The following is a 15,877-nucleotide window of genomic DNA, read 5'->3' as shown; positions in this document are numbered from 1 at the left end:
CCAGGTGGGTCTCGAACCTGTGGGCTCAGGCAATCCACTCACCTCAGTCTCCCAAAGCACAGGATTACAGGCTGAGTCACCGAGCCCGGCCTAAGCTTCCAATTTAACATTTCATTACATTGAAAACGTTTTGTGGTCAGGTACTGTGGCGCATGCCAGTAATCCCAGCACTTAGGGAGGCTGAGGTGAGAGGATTGCTTGAGCACAGGAGTGTGAGACCAACCTAGGCACCATGGTTTATCTCTACAAAAGATAAAAAGAAACTAGCTGGTTGTGGTGACATGCACCTGCAGTCCCAGCTACATGGGAGGCTGAGGTGGAAAGAGGTTGAGGCTATGGCAAGCCCTGACCATGCCACTGCACTCCAGCCTGAGTGACAGAGTGAGACCTCAACTCAAAAAAAAAAAAAAAAAAAAAAAAATCGGGAAGGAGAACGAGGGTTTTCATAGAATAATCATTCAGCATGCAGAGTTACTCACCAAGGGGATTTGGATAGCTTTAAAAAAAACACTATATTTGGAAACATCTGGATTTTTGATGAGATGTTTCCCATTTAAATCCAGATGTTTGAAATCTTGTAAGTAGCCAAAAGTTGGAAAAGTAAATTACAGTGCAGTGAAAGAGCCCTGTTTTTGTGACCATGACCATTATTTAGATGTAATCTGACTACACATAGAATTATAGATCAGAATTCTGGATCTAAGACTAGTTTTGGACACTGAACTTTTCTGTACCTGGAAGAAGCTACTTATGCCTCTGAACTTATTTTCTCCATAATCAACAAAGAGATTTATGTACTATATTACAAGAATCCAATACTATTAGCAGCTACTCCCATTGTAATACGTATTTTGTTTAAAATACAAACAAGAAAAATGCTATTTATACTAAAGAACTTGTGTTGGTTTTGTAAAATGTCCAGCAATTCTTTGATATTATTGCCTTCAAAAAGTAGAGTCTAATTATTCTTCCTCTAAGTATGAGCTGTGCTTCATAATGCAGAAAAAGGAATGTTTGACTTCCAAGATTAGGACATCAAAGACATTGAGGCTTCTTCCCTGCTCTCCTTCAGATCACTTCCTTTTGAGAGAAGCCACTTGCCATGTTGGGAAGACACCCAGTGAATCAGTGCACAGTTTGAGACACTGAGGTCACCTGCCAATATGCAAGCATGGATCTGGGGCTGTCTGCCTACCACTGCATAAGAATGAGGCATCTAGGAAACAGACCCTTCAGTGTCAGTCAAGTCTTTGGATGACTGAAACCCCTGCTGATAGCATAATTGCAGCCTCATAAGAGACTCCAAGGCAGAACCACTCAGCTAAACTTCTCCCATGTATCTGACCCACAAAAACTATGAGTTAACAGTTATTTAAATCTACTAAATTTCAATCCGTTATTCAACAATAGATGATTAATACAGAGTTGATCAGGTTTTCTATTCCATTATGAGAATCTGCAATACTCATGAAACCAGTGATTAAACACACACACACACACACACACACACACACACACACACACTGCAACAGATATGACTTTCTTACACTCCACCTTGCCCATCCCCAGCACTTTAATCTGTGCCTCTTTCCCACACACTTACTTTTTGAATCAGAAGAATAGCATTTTTAGATTTTTATCACAGAAGTCCTACTTAAGAAACAACACTTGACTCTAGCCCCTTTAAATCAATAGCTCACCGAAGGTGCTGTGTACATGCAACAAATCCATTTGCTCACTAAAGTTATTCGTAAATGGGTGATATAAGCACAGATTTTCATTACACTGTGCTATATCCATGATTGTCACTAATAAACTTCTTAATGCATTTAAAGTTACTTCTAAATGCTTCTTGTATTGGCTCCTTTTTATAAGGACATCATTTGCTTTTTATTTGTATAGGAACTTATGCTCAAAAAAGAAAGCAGATGCACGTTTATGATAAAGATGAAACTTGTCTTTTGTGAGAATGAGACCAGAGAAATTGCATCTAGGACACTAAATAATGCTTATGCAGCATACAGCATAATGATATCATACATCTATGGGGAATTTACAAGTACACGTATTTATCTCATTTAATCCTCCCCAAAATTCTGTAGAGCAGGAATTATTTTTCCTAATTTAAATAGGTGATTGGCCAGGCATGGTGGCACCTTTCTGTAATTCAGCACTTTGGGAGGCAGAGGAAGGAGGGTTGCTTGAGGCCAGAGGAGTTGGAGAACAGCCTGGGCAGCAAAGCGAGACCCTGTCTCTACCAAAAATTTCTTAAGAAATAGGTGATGATACAAAAACTATTCATGTAAAAATTATCCAGTCCTCTTCCAGACGAGCAGAGGCAATCCACTAGGTGAAAGCCCAAATTCTCCTTCCTTTTCCTCCCTAAGATGTAGAATTCTTTCTGGAAAGAGGCACAGACTAAAGTGCTGGGGGTAGGCAAGCCGGAATGTGAGAAAGTCACATCAGCTGCAGTTAGGCGATTAAGGAGAGCATGACAGTGGGGTGTGTGGCAAGAGGGATTTCAATGTGTTTTGAGGGCAAATTATTTGCATCCCCTTTAACGTTATTTGAGAAATGTGAGAGATTAATAGAATCTGCTTGAATTATTTTTGCCTGTTGAACTGTACTTTTTCAACATATCACTTTGAAACTCCTGGATTTTGGAGTGGCATATTTGAGAATGTTCAGGTTCAGAGTATAAATGACCTTCCCAAGAATCCATATCTTCGAATTAAAGTGTTTTTTCCACTCTATCACATATCCTAATTCATCCATACATTCAACAAGTAGTAACTGGTCACGTAATGGATTCTAGGCCCTTTCCTGGGCCTGAGAAAATAATTTGGGTTAAAGGTGCCAATACTGTCATTTTGAAACTCAACAAACGTGTCAGACACCTGAATTCAGTCAACCTTGGGTCAGATCATTTCCATGATTGAGATAAACAATCTAGATGGACTCTTCAATTACCCAAATATAAAGCGAACACTCACCATCATTCAGAGCCAAAGCTGTGTAGTGGTAGTAATGCCGCGTTTTAGAGTGAAAACAAAAGCCTTCTCTAATTATACTTTTTTACCTATAGTTGAGCCAAAGCTTGTGTTGATTTGTTTTCTTTTGTTGTCATTCTTTCTATTTTTTTAGACATTGAATATGCTGTTTCTCTCTATAGATCTAGGGTACCCTGTGCCAATAAACCTTTTTTCCTCTTGAGGAGAGAAGGACATTCAGGCACTACACTGACTTTAGGATAAAAGAAGAACTGTGAACAGGGTTCTTTGTAGTTCAGGCTGTCCTAGAACACAGGTGTCCTGCACACTGTGTTACTTCAGAGAAAATAAAACAGACATTGGGAAATTCATTAATGTTAAAATACTGTGTTCTAATGTACTGACCCTGTTGGGGCTATTCCCACTGCCTTAGACAATGAAAGGTGAACTTGAGAAATAACCTCAGGCTGGGCTGAGGAAAAAAATCAATGAGCATGACTTTTCTTATTCATTTCCTGCATTCATGTGACTATTCCCTCCATCTTGAAATTCTCTCCTCTCTTAGGTTCTAAGATCCCACTGTTTTGGAGTTTTCCTACTATATCACTAGATGCTCTCATTCAAACTTCCTTTCTGACCCTTATTCTCCACCCAAGTTCGCTTATCTCAGGATTTGGTTATGGATCTGCCTCTTTTATTGTTGTATTCTCCCTTGGCAATCTCACTCACCATCCGGGCTTTAACTACCATCTATAATCGGTGGCTCCCAAATTTATATCTCTAGCCCTCATTTGTTTTAACTTAGTGCTTGCATACCCAGCTGCCTTCTCAGCATAGTCAATTAGCTATCCAGTTGGTTTCTCAAATTAAATGTCTACAAGAAACCCTGGGCCTGGCCTCCAAGCCTATTCCTTTACCAGTATTCTCCTTTTCAGGAAATGGCACCTTTATCCACTCACTTGCTCAGCCAAACACTGTCGATCTAACCGGATTCTTCCCTTTTTCTTCCTCATTCATAATGGATCAGAAATGTTTATTGGCTCTATCTCCATTACACATCCACTTTTTTCCACCTCTGCTTCCAGTACCATCTCACAAGCCACCATTCTATTGCCTGGGTATCTCTGCATATTATATCACTGGATTGCGCCATTATTTTTTCAGCAGTCTGAGTAATCTTTTAAATAGATGTTATCAAGCCATGGCTTTCTTTTAGTTCCTATCTCCTGCTACATTGGGAATAAAAACCAAACTGCTTATTACATCCACAAGTCTCCACATGATCCAGCTCCCACCAGACTCCCAAACCCCATCTCCAGTTCTTACCACTCTCCTCTTCACTTCTGCCATAATATCTTCATTCAGGGGAAGGAAAGCTATACTCTCTTATCCCACATGCCGGAATCGTGGGCAGTAGGGAGTGTCAGATCTGCTGGGAGACAACACCAAGAACTCGGTGCAGATTCTGAGGACAAGGAGGCAGGGGCCACAGAACAGATCTCAACTGAGTGCCGTGAACGTGAGATATCATGTGATGCTCTGAGAGTCCTAGAGAGGTCAAGTGACATCAGGGGTGGGTCGAGGCTACTACCCACGATATGGGGCTCCTACTCATTGTAATCGACAGTATTCATGGAAATTGAAAGAATGCAACATAGAGTCAATGTAGCCAATGAGCAGTCATTTTAACATTGCTTAACTTGGTCATGTTTTTCTAGCAGTTCACTTTAATTTACCTTCTAATCACTGTCCAAGGACAGAAGCGACTTCTATTGATAATTGCTTTCCAGTCCCCTCCCCAGTTTGTTTTGCAAACAAGTTAACCTAGTCAGCTCTTCATAACCTTCATGATACAGATCTCAACAACATGGCAATTGTCATCCGACTATCCACCATCTTCCTGCTGTCTATCACCTGCTTACCTGCCTTCTGTGATGACATGAAGCAGGCCACCACCCAATACCTTAACGACCTGACCCCATCAAAAGGAAAGTTCAGAAGAGTTCAACCTGAAGCAGCCATTTACCATTGCTTTGTTAAACTCTGGTATGTCCACATGGCTCTTTGAGCTGTGGCTGCCATGTTTCTTAGCTTTGGCCCCCTCCCCTACCTTGGGGAAGTGAAAATCTCCTTCTCTCTCTCTCTCTCAATTTACTTTCTAAATAAACTATTTTTTTCTCGTCTAACTTCTGTGCAATTATTTGCATCTTTCTTATGGCACTGGATCCCACACACACCCCCTTCAGGCCGACCTAACATTTTGGAGCACCGCTGGGATATTTTTAACCTGACAGAAATGAGTCCTCATCACTGGGTAACAATCACCCAAGACATATCGGGTTTTGTACCAATGAATCCAATAGCACCTATGTCCTCAAGAACGTCTCAGCCTAATATGAGAGACAAACAAATAATTTCAATCCGGTATGCTAGGAAAGATGATGCCACAAAGGTATCAGTGAGTAATACTCACTGGTGGTGGCACTAAGCAGATGGGGCCATCAGAGGATTATTCTGCTGTGGCTAGAAGTACGGCCCCTTAGAGTTTTTTCCAAGAAAGTTTCCAAGTGATCAAATTTACATTCCAACATTTTTCAGAAAAAACAAGATCGGTGTTATATGTAGAGAAATGAAGGAGGTTAACTGTATTAGATGGCGTCTTGATTTTAAAATGCCCCTGAAAACGTGAGTTTGCAATTATTACAGAAGAAAACAAAAACCCACGTAAGCTGAGGTATGTTTTGTTTGTATACATTGTTTAGTGCCAAGTCAATATTATTATTACCCTTTGGGTGGGGCATGTTTTGCCTTACAATCCCTGAAAAACAGGGAGCCACCAAAGGTGCCCTTAATACTGTGGTAGAAATGACATCATTTGAAGGTGGCAGAAAGGTAGACACAGGTCAACAGAGAACTGTCCCAGAGATGCCGGCAGACGTTTTTCTTCTTCCTCTCTGTGGTTCAAATGACACGTTTGATTCCTATACCCGTTTTTCCTTTCTGGAAAAGTTGAAAAGAAAACTTTTGCTAAATATCTGTGGCTCTTTCCCCTCTGGAGATCAAAACAGCCTCAAAGAGATAAAACATGATACTTTTCCTGACACCATTAGAAAGGAGTGTCTGGACTTACTTTGCAAGCCTCTCTACCCCCTTCCAAAGCTGTCTCAATGGGACGGCCTTTCCAACATACAGGTGGGTTCATCATTTCCATATGCCAACCATTGGCTCATGATAAGGAGCACAATTAGATTAGTTTTCTGGAGGCAGGAATCGATATCCTGGTGTATGTGGAGCCTATTAGACATTGCTAATTAGACATTGCTCTCAGACATTCATCAAATACTACATATGGGGCTAATCAACCAATGCAGGAAGCAAAAAAATCGATAGTGTCCCAAGTCTCCCCTTGAAGTTTCCAACCTGGTTCACCTTGAAATCCCTGTAGGAGGTCTGCATTAACTGGGCAGAGGACTTCAAGGGCTCCTGAGCCTTCTGGGGTGGGAGGGTGACATGATGTCATGAGGTTCCCTCTTAAACACACACAGGCTCCAACCTGCAGCCTTGACACCCTTTCACGGACTCTGTGGCAGCTGTGGCTCTGTGCCAGCTGCAGGCTGGACCCACAGAGGCAGACCACCACTCCTAGGCTTAAACGATAAATAACACTAAATGTTCACCAACGAATATATTATTCATGAAATGGCCCAATTGCCCATCATACTATGTACTTGTATTCATACAATTATTCTTGTGTGTTTAAATAATGAATGTTAGGTTTTTGTTTACTAACACAAATTGCCGATTAATCTGTATTCAAATTGAATAGTGCTTTACATGAACTCTTTGAAATACTATACTGGATCGGTTCATCTACCTCCATTTGGAAAGTTTCTACAGTTCTAATTCTACAGCATGTGACTGAGTTATTTAATTTGACAAAATCTATCGAATAAGTGAGGCTTGAAGAGTCTGCTGATAATGGTGGGAAAAATCCAGAAGTGATTTAAGATTTGTGGAATATATTAAAAATGTTTCCAAGCACCTATGTCCTTAATACCTGATTCTTTAATGCTTCTGAATGTTACTCTGTAAAAAGCTATTTATTGCCCAACAAGCTCTTTCAATCTCACCACAATCTCCTTTAAAGAGATATTTTTAATTAGGCACAAAGAACACCTGAATGAGTCCCTGAAATATTAACCTTGATAATTGTAATTTTTATGAAAAAAAGTTACCCTAACTGGAAAATAAAATGAGGTCTCAGGTTTGTTTCATAAAGCTTTATGGGACATAAAGTAATAGCAAACAAAACTTAAGCTTTATTTATTTGTTTGTGCTATTTCCTCAAAGGCTTATACAATGTAGAAGCCCTCCAATGTGTTTGGTTGTTGGTTTAGGCCTCCAAGCACATGGTAATTTTTTAATACCTGATTACCATGTGCTTGGAGGCCTAAACCACAAGCATAGGACATGAAATAATCAGCATGTAAAAGTCATTGGTTTGAATCTTACAACCGACGTGCCCATCCTACTATTTGCATTAAAACTGGTACTGATATATGATTTCCTTTCTTTAATAAAAAACAGTTGGGATAACACACTCCAGGCCCCCTCTCGTTTTCTAGAGAAATTTGTTGCTTAATAAGCTCCTTCTTTCACTCAACAACAACAAAAATACAGGATAATCTTTTTTAAAGGAAATTTAATATTCATGTATTTTATTTTACAAACCATTGTGTTCATTTGTTTGTATATGAGCCAGTAGTGATGTATGAGATTTACTATACTTTTTTTTTGGTCTAATCTCCTTTTGAGAACAGCACACAATCACTGATTCACTTAAAATATATGTATGCTAAATGCTTACTCTATGCCCAACATTCAGTTAACAAATACTTATTTTTTAAAAAAAGATATTTTGCTAAAAAACCACAACATGTATGAGTGCTATCATTATACATTTTTTTCCCCTCAGAAATAAAAGCCAGCTTTAAATGAAATCAAATCCCAAAAAGTTCATATGAGAGTTGAGATTCACAGCCTATAAGCATTGGTCAGTTTTTAGACTCTAAGAAAGTATGTTCTTCCAACCACTCTTAACAGTGGGAGAGAAATTGAATTCCTAGGATTTAATTACAGGGCACATTGAACAGGAGGAAGGAATATATGATATAGGAAAAATAAAGTGTGGAATCAAATTTTAATTTGAAGTCCAATTCACAACATACTAGTCATGTGCCCTGGACAAATATTTAATGTCTCTGAGCCTCCAAGGTGAGAACAAGTAACATCCAAGGTCACAGAGTGGTTCCAAAAGTGAAATGAAGTAATACATGTGAGATCTTGGGACAATACTTCCCTAAAGTTAGACAATCAAGAGATGCTGGCTCCCTTGACCTCTTGCCTTAATTCTAGTTCTATAGACCACAACGTTCTAGAAAGCAAGAATTGCATCTTATGCATCTTTGCATCCTGGACACCTGGGATTTTGGTGGTACACATTTCACTCAATAAATCATCACTGAACCAAAATGAATTGACAGAAAAGCCACCAAAAAGATATTTTGGGGAAAATGTAAATGTTTCTTTACCCTCCTTCCCAAAAGTCAGTATTAGATAGAATCTCCAAGAAAGGAATTTTCAAAAATTAGAGGAAATATCCTGAAAGAGCCAAAGCAAATCCCTCCAGTAATATCTGGCTTTGAAAAGTATGGTTATTGAAAAAAATCTCTCTGTCACTTTTCGGGCTTCTTCCTCGTGTAACTGTGGAGATATTCATGCATGGAAATGTAAGGCAGGGCATAGAACATAAATTTGACAGGTACCCCAAATATTTATCTTATGAACGCTCAAGCTCAGAGTAGACTACTGGTGAAAATACAAATGTAGTAGACAGAGCATAGATGCTGAAGAAAGGGTACAGTTTAAAAATCTTGTAAGCAAGGAACATGATTAATAGCCAATATGATTCTCAAGATACACATATCAAGTGGGAAGTTCTGCAGTTAGACTCCTTGAGTTTGGGTCAGGGAAACACCATGGGCTTGTGCTTAATGCAGATTGTTTCCCTACAGTGTGCTGTAGCCCAGGTGAAACCCACTATACCCATAACAAGGGCCAAGAGTAAAATACCAAAGCTTACTGAAGAAACTGGTCTTAGAACAGGGAGATACAATGTAATTAAGAGCACGTCTTCCTAATTCAAAAGCATATTTTCGCCTCTATAAGCAATTTTAGTACACAGTGTACTTTTATTTATTTATTTATTTTTGAGTTGGAGTCTCACTCTGTCATCCAGACTGGACACCCAGTGGCTGCTCCCGGTCACCGCAGCCTCGACCTGCTGGGCTCCGGCGGTCCTTCCGCCTCAGCCTTCCAAGTAGCTGGAACTACAGGTACACGCCACAGTGTACTTTTAAAATTTGGTTTCCCTGGGTACCCATAGTCCCTGCTACTGGGGAGGCTGAAGCGGGAGGATCACTTCAGCACAGAAGTTCAAGGCCAGCCTGGGCAATATAGTGATACCCTTCTCTAAAATAATACAAATAAATCAATAAATTGGCTTCTAGCATTTATATTGTCTGCATGCCATGATGATGATAATAAGTAAAATATGAAAAACTTTACAAAAGTCAGAATTTGTTACTTTATCATATGTCAACTACATGTCACCTTATTATTTAACATTTTCCTATGTCCAACCAAACCCCACTGTGACAACTTTTTGTATTCTCACTTGCCAAATTCTACATGACCTATGCTGTCAAATGAACTACGGTTCTTTCACAATGATTCTAGTTTTAGTAAACTGTATCTTTATTTGCTGCCTAAAATCGAATAACTGTACCATCTCTTTCCATGTGTCTAGGCCATCTCTTTCCATGTGTCTAGGAATTAGGTGGGAATTAGTTTCCTACTCCGAAAATACTGGAAGCCACCAGGTAAGCCAAGGTCTCTCCCAGAAACTCTAGAGTGGCAGAAATTTAACCAAGTCACACCAGAGAGCATCTGGCAGCTAAGACTTTGCTACAGTGGTTATTCAGGCTTTATTCAAATGGATATGGGCCCTGCAAGCCACTTTGTGTTCTAGAGGAAAAACAACAGATGTTGATGCCTGGGAAGCAGAAAGGATTATGTTTTTCCTTAAAATTAGAGCCTCTGAAATCATGGTTTCGTTCTGAAGTACCTTCTCCGGTGTGACCCCTGTCATGACTCTCTTCATTAGACTCCATCATCCCAAGTCAACCCATACACACAACCCAAATTTCCTGTAATGAGGTATTGCCAAGCAGAAACACTGCCCGGCTATGTTAAGTCTCAAGTTGTTGAATTAGGTTGGCATAACTTGAAATATTAAACAACCTTCCCAGACCCTAGTTATTGTCACTCACTAGAGGAGACATATGTCATATTATCTGCCCAACATTGTTTCTCCTTGTCTGACAACAGCAGCCCTTTTGCCTTTGGATAAGGATCTGCCAGTCCAAGTAGTGCTGGGGTGCCTAGGGAGAAAATCAATTCTCAAGAAGGGCCAGCAGAATCTTCCCTAGATTTTACACGTGGACACTGAGGGGAAAGCAGTCTCTCTCTTTGAGCATCACTCTCTGGCTTGATGAAGCCTGGAGCCTTCTCTGCACACTTGTCCATGCCCTACGCAACCTTGGTCATTTGAAGGTCAGCCAAAAAGATAAGCCGGGGATAAGTCCTAAATCTAAATCCCTGGATCCAGCCATGCCTGAGCCTAGATCAGCCTCCGAACTTTGAAACTTCATATGCCAACAGTAGACCTTTTGAAATTTAAAAAGTTCCTTCTAACACATGCACATGTTTTCATGCACAGATCCCACCTTTAGGCTCCTTTAATTTGTTACTCAACACTTTTACCCACAAGACTGGGATCAAATATTTCTTCCCACACACCTAAATTCATACAGAACATAGGTCTTTTCTTCTCTTGGTTACAGATCTACCCAATTTTATTTCATGATAAAATTACCTCACCAATTTAGGTGCCATCCTCAGAGATCTATCTTCTTAGAAAGTTCTCCTAAAATTTTCCTCTCATTAAGGCGTTGTGTCCTTGCCTCACTTCCCTGATCGAATTTGCTAGAATTATTCTGTCGGAATTTCCCCTTCCATTCCTCACTCTGCTGTACTTATTTTCTTTCTTCTTTAATGTCTTTTTTTAAGTTTTCCTAGAGCAAGGGTTATTAATGAAGCTGGTAGACTATCCATTAAAGTGCTTCGGGGATGTTTCGAAGTCCCCTGAAATTATATCCAAGTTTTGCATGAATATTCATATGTATGTGTATTTGTTATCAATTGCTGTGTAACAAATTACCCTAGCTTAAAACAATAAACATCTATTATTTCACAGTTTCTGTGGGTCAGAAATCTAGATATGGCTCAGCTGGTGCCTCTGTCTCCTACAATGCAGCATTCAAGGTATCAGGTAGGGATTTTTTGCCGCATCTAAAGACTCTGCTAAAGAAAAGCGTACTTCTGCGCTCCTTCATGTGGTTACTTGGCAGGATTCAGTTTCTCCTAGGTTGTTAGCTGGGACCTACCAGTTTTTTGCTACATGAGCCTCTCACAGGACAGCTCACACAGTAGAAGCAGGATTCCCTCAGAACGAGCAAGAATAAGAGAGGAAAACAAGACGGATGCCATCATCTTTGTAATTTAATCTCAGTCACACCATCCCATCTCTTATGCTTTGGAGATTTTAAGCAAGTTACTAGACCCAGCCCATCCTCAGGGGAAGGGAGTTACACAGAAAAGTGACTATCAGAGGGCAGCGATCACTGGGGCCACTGTAGAGGCTGTCTATGACACTCCATTTAGAAAAGGAAGAGGATTTGTATCTTTGATCACTTTTTAAAAAATTTCTGAATCAACATTTGTATCATCTCTTTGTTTTTGTTTCAACCATCAGTTCCACCCCAAGTCTCCTATATGCATTTTCCACAAGTCACTAGAAACCTTCCCTTTGTAATTGAAGCTTGAGTTAACTTCCTCCTAGCAATCTTCATCATATCCCTTCTGTTAAGGTTGTATGATGAAAAGATCCTAGGTTATCCTCTGCCCCCATTAGAAACATACAACACAAACTTCAGCGCATGGTTACTTGATGAGGAGTGGACTGTTTTGATCACACAGGGCAAGAACCTGTTTTGTAGAACATTGGTTTTCACACTTTTTGGTCTCAGAAACCCCTTTATACTCTTAAAAATTATTGAGGACTGATATATAGTGGGTGCCAAAAAAAATTGTATACACATTTTAAGTATGACATTTGCTCAAAAGATGGCATTAATCAAATGAATGCTAGCATCACCATGAGACAGGCAGGACAGTCAAAGAAAATGGCAGAAGCACAGTTGAACAAACGTCTATACTACATATTACTGCAGTAATTCAATTCAATTTCAAAAAGTAACACATAGATAACATCTCTTAAAACGTATATTTTTTGGGGCACTCCTTGTTGTTTGGATTGCTGTCCCTTCTATTATTAATAAATCTCATGTTGAAATGTGATGCCCAGTGTTGGAGATGGGGCCGAGTAGAAGGTGATTGAGTCATGTTGGAGGAACCTTGTGATTGGCTTGGTGCCATTCTCGTGATATTGAGTTCTACTCTGTTAGTTCACATGAGAGCTGGTTGATCAAAAGACAGACACCTCCTTCTATGCCTCTTGTTCCTGCTCTTGCTATGTGACATAACTGCTTCTTCTCTGCCTTCCATCATGAGCTTCCTGAAACCTTACCAGAAGCCCAACAGATGCAGCACCATGCAGAACCATGAGCCAAAATAAACCTTTTTTTCTTTATAATTTACCTAGCCTCAGGTATTTCTATTTCAGCAAGGCAAAACAAACCAATATAAAGACCCTAAAGAACCTTTGTTTTTGTAGGTTATGACTATTGGCATATATAGTGTTAAAAATGAAAACGGAGGGATTTTTAAATATGCTTTTAAAATAATAAACCCATTATTTGCTAACATAAACATTTTCATGAAAAATAAAAATATTTTGTTTTTTAAGACAAAAAAATTAGCACCAGAGGCAACGTTTTAACATTTTTAGAAATCTCCTTAATGTCTGGCTTAATAGAAGACAGCTGGATTCTCATATCTGTTTCTGCACTCAAACTTTATAATATGTTGCTTTGGTTGAAGTAGATGAGGAAAATCTGGCCTCATGCAGTCATAAAGCTATGTCACTGTAAAAAGGAAAAGTATTTTTGTAACCTTTTCAGGTAATTGTAGATATTCTTTTGTGATGATATACCAAAACTTGACAATGGTAGTTTCGTAAAAGTATAGTATGTGGAATCTGAAACCATATCAATGACTTCTTGTTACATTCTAGTACATTAAATTCCACTGTTCTATCTTATACTTTGAATGGATCTTTAACTAATGCATGATTTTGTAGTATCATGCATAGGCCATTTTTTAAAAATTCAATTCACTGAAATTTCAACATTTTTCAAATTTTGACACATTTTGTTACAAAATATGAAGAAATCACATTTGTAAATATTATAGATCTACATTTGTAAATATCATGTGGCTACAGGTATTGGGAAGTAGTCAAGTCATGGTGGAGATCATAAGTTTTCCAAAGTTCTAAATTTCACTTGAAAGTCTAAGTTTTATCACTGGCTGTAAATACTATCAGTTATTTTCCTTGAAGTAACAAACACTACATTCATTTTTGAGAAAATATCTGTTGAATACCCAAGCCTAAATAACCATAATTTATCTATCAGTAGCTCTTTCAAATGAAAATAGTGTTACACACACAAAATGATTCATTTTGGCTGGGCATGGTGGCTCCATCAACTCAAGAGGATGAGATGGGAGGGCTGCTTAAAGCCAAGAGTTAGAGGTTATAGTAAAAACAATGATTGCACTGCTGTAGTCTAGACTGGGTGACAGAGCGAGACTCTGTCTCTAAAAGATAAATAAATAAATAAACAAACAGAAAGGAGTGTTTTCCTTGAGACAACCATTGTACATTCTGATACAGCAGAAAGTTTTCCTATTTTGCATTTGATTGTATAGAATATTACAAAGAATAAAGTGTTGAGACTTCATAAAAATAATATTTTTTTTATCAAGGTCATTTTTAGGTGGCAGTGGCTTTTCTGTTTCCTAACATGTGTGGTGTATACAATGACCACTCATGCAGCCTGGGGCTACTGCCTGGACCCATCTTAGGCCACCAGCAGTTTATCCACCACTGCTTTTGCACCAACAGTGCAAATGTCCACATAGTGAGGAAAAAAACAAAAACCATCTTAATAACGCGAAGATAGTTTTGACTTCATGGACTCGTTGAAAATGTCATGGGGACTGGCAGGGCTCCACAGACTATAGGGTTCCATAGACTATACCTTGAAAACCATTGCTGTACACTGTCTTATACATAGATATATGTTTAATTTATTGGAAAATATAGCTTATTTAGAAGGTAAGTTAGAGAGACAGAGAAGAGAGAGGAGATTCACCGCCCCAAAGCTGGGGAGGGGGCCAAAGCCAGGAAACATGGCGGCCATAACTCAAAGAGCCACATGGACACACCAGAGTTTAACAAAGCACTGGCAGATATATTTTTAATTTTAACATTTGTTTACCCTGAGGAAGCAGGATTGGGTATACTATATACTCATTTCCAACTACCTAGATCTGATGGGAGAGCAGAGTCCTCTCAAAAATAGTTTTGGTTTGATGAGCATAAATCTTCCAACATTTCCCAAACATCACTAATTCACATGTTTTGACAGAGATGTGTAGTCATTTTCAAAACTTAAATAAATATTTAAAAGGACCTTTCATCCATCTGAAAACAAGTATATCATACCACAAACAGAAGAAAGCTATCAATACCCTTAAAGTAAATCTATAACTATTTAAAGTTTTAAAAAGCTTTTCATCAAATGTGTTCCCTAACCTCATTCCAGGCACTGCCACTGCTTGTTTCAGGAAAACAACAACGATCCCTCCCCACCTCAAACCCCTTCGCTTCACCACACTCCGTTGAATGCAAATGTGCTTCCATCCAGCTTTTAGATTCTTATATCTGCAGATTGCAAGTCACTCCTGTTGGGGATAATTAGAGAAAAAAGGAAACTGGGGATTGGAAAAAAGAAAAGGGAGGTAAAGCAGATGGCAGCAAAGAAATCGAGGTTTGGGCATGAAGCTCTGGGAGAGATAAAGGGAAAGGGGAGAAGGAAGCCAGAGGCCCCGAACGGCCCTCTTGGGCCTGGTGAGGCAGGGAGAGAATGCGGTGTAAAAGGGACGTGGGCGTAAAAGGGCTAGTAAAATGTTCTTTCGTGTGACAAGTGTTGGGCTCTAGCGCTGGAAACAAAAAATGCCTGCGCAGCTGTGTTAAATAAAGCTTACCACAACATTTTTCCATTTGAAACATCCAAGTACTTTTGAGTCTTTGAGACCAAGGCAGGATTCGAGACACGTCTAAGTTATAAAATCAGAAAAGCATTGAACATGTGTATGAAAGATGCAATGGAACACACACACACACACACACACACACACACACACACTGCCTCTTGGTGCACATGCCTTCTGCCATGAATCAAAACTTTTGAAAGCTTCATGAGAGTATGGGAAAGGAGATCATGAAAGATCTCTATTGAGTAAGAAAGCATGATTGGAAATTAATACTATAATGCCCATAATAACCATTCAAGTTGTAAAAGTGCATTTCATGTTGTTGATTCCACTGGTATCCTTATTGTTTTGTGCTAGCAAAATTTTTCAAAGTATCTGTGAGGATTTTTGATTAGCTCACTTGTTACCTTAGTTCTTAAAAACAACGTCTGCCATAAAGTAGCTGTTTCAAGGATCAGGAACCT

Source organism: Carlito syrichta, unplaced genomic scaffold (genome assembly GCF_000164805.1).
Source record: "Carlito syrichta isolate Samal-C Ts95f unplaced genomic scaffold, Tarsius_syrichta-2.0.1 Scaffold311324, whole genome shotgun sequence".
Taxonomy (NCBI): Eukaryota; Metazoa; Chordata; class Mammalia; order Primates; family Tarsiidae; genus Carlito; species Carlito syrichta.
This window is presented reverse-complemented; position numbering follows the sequence as displayed.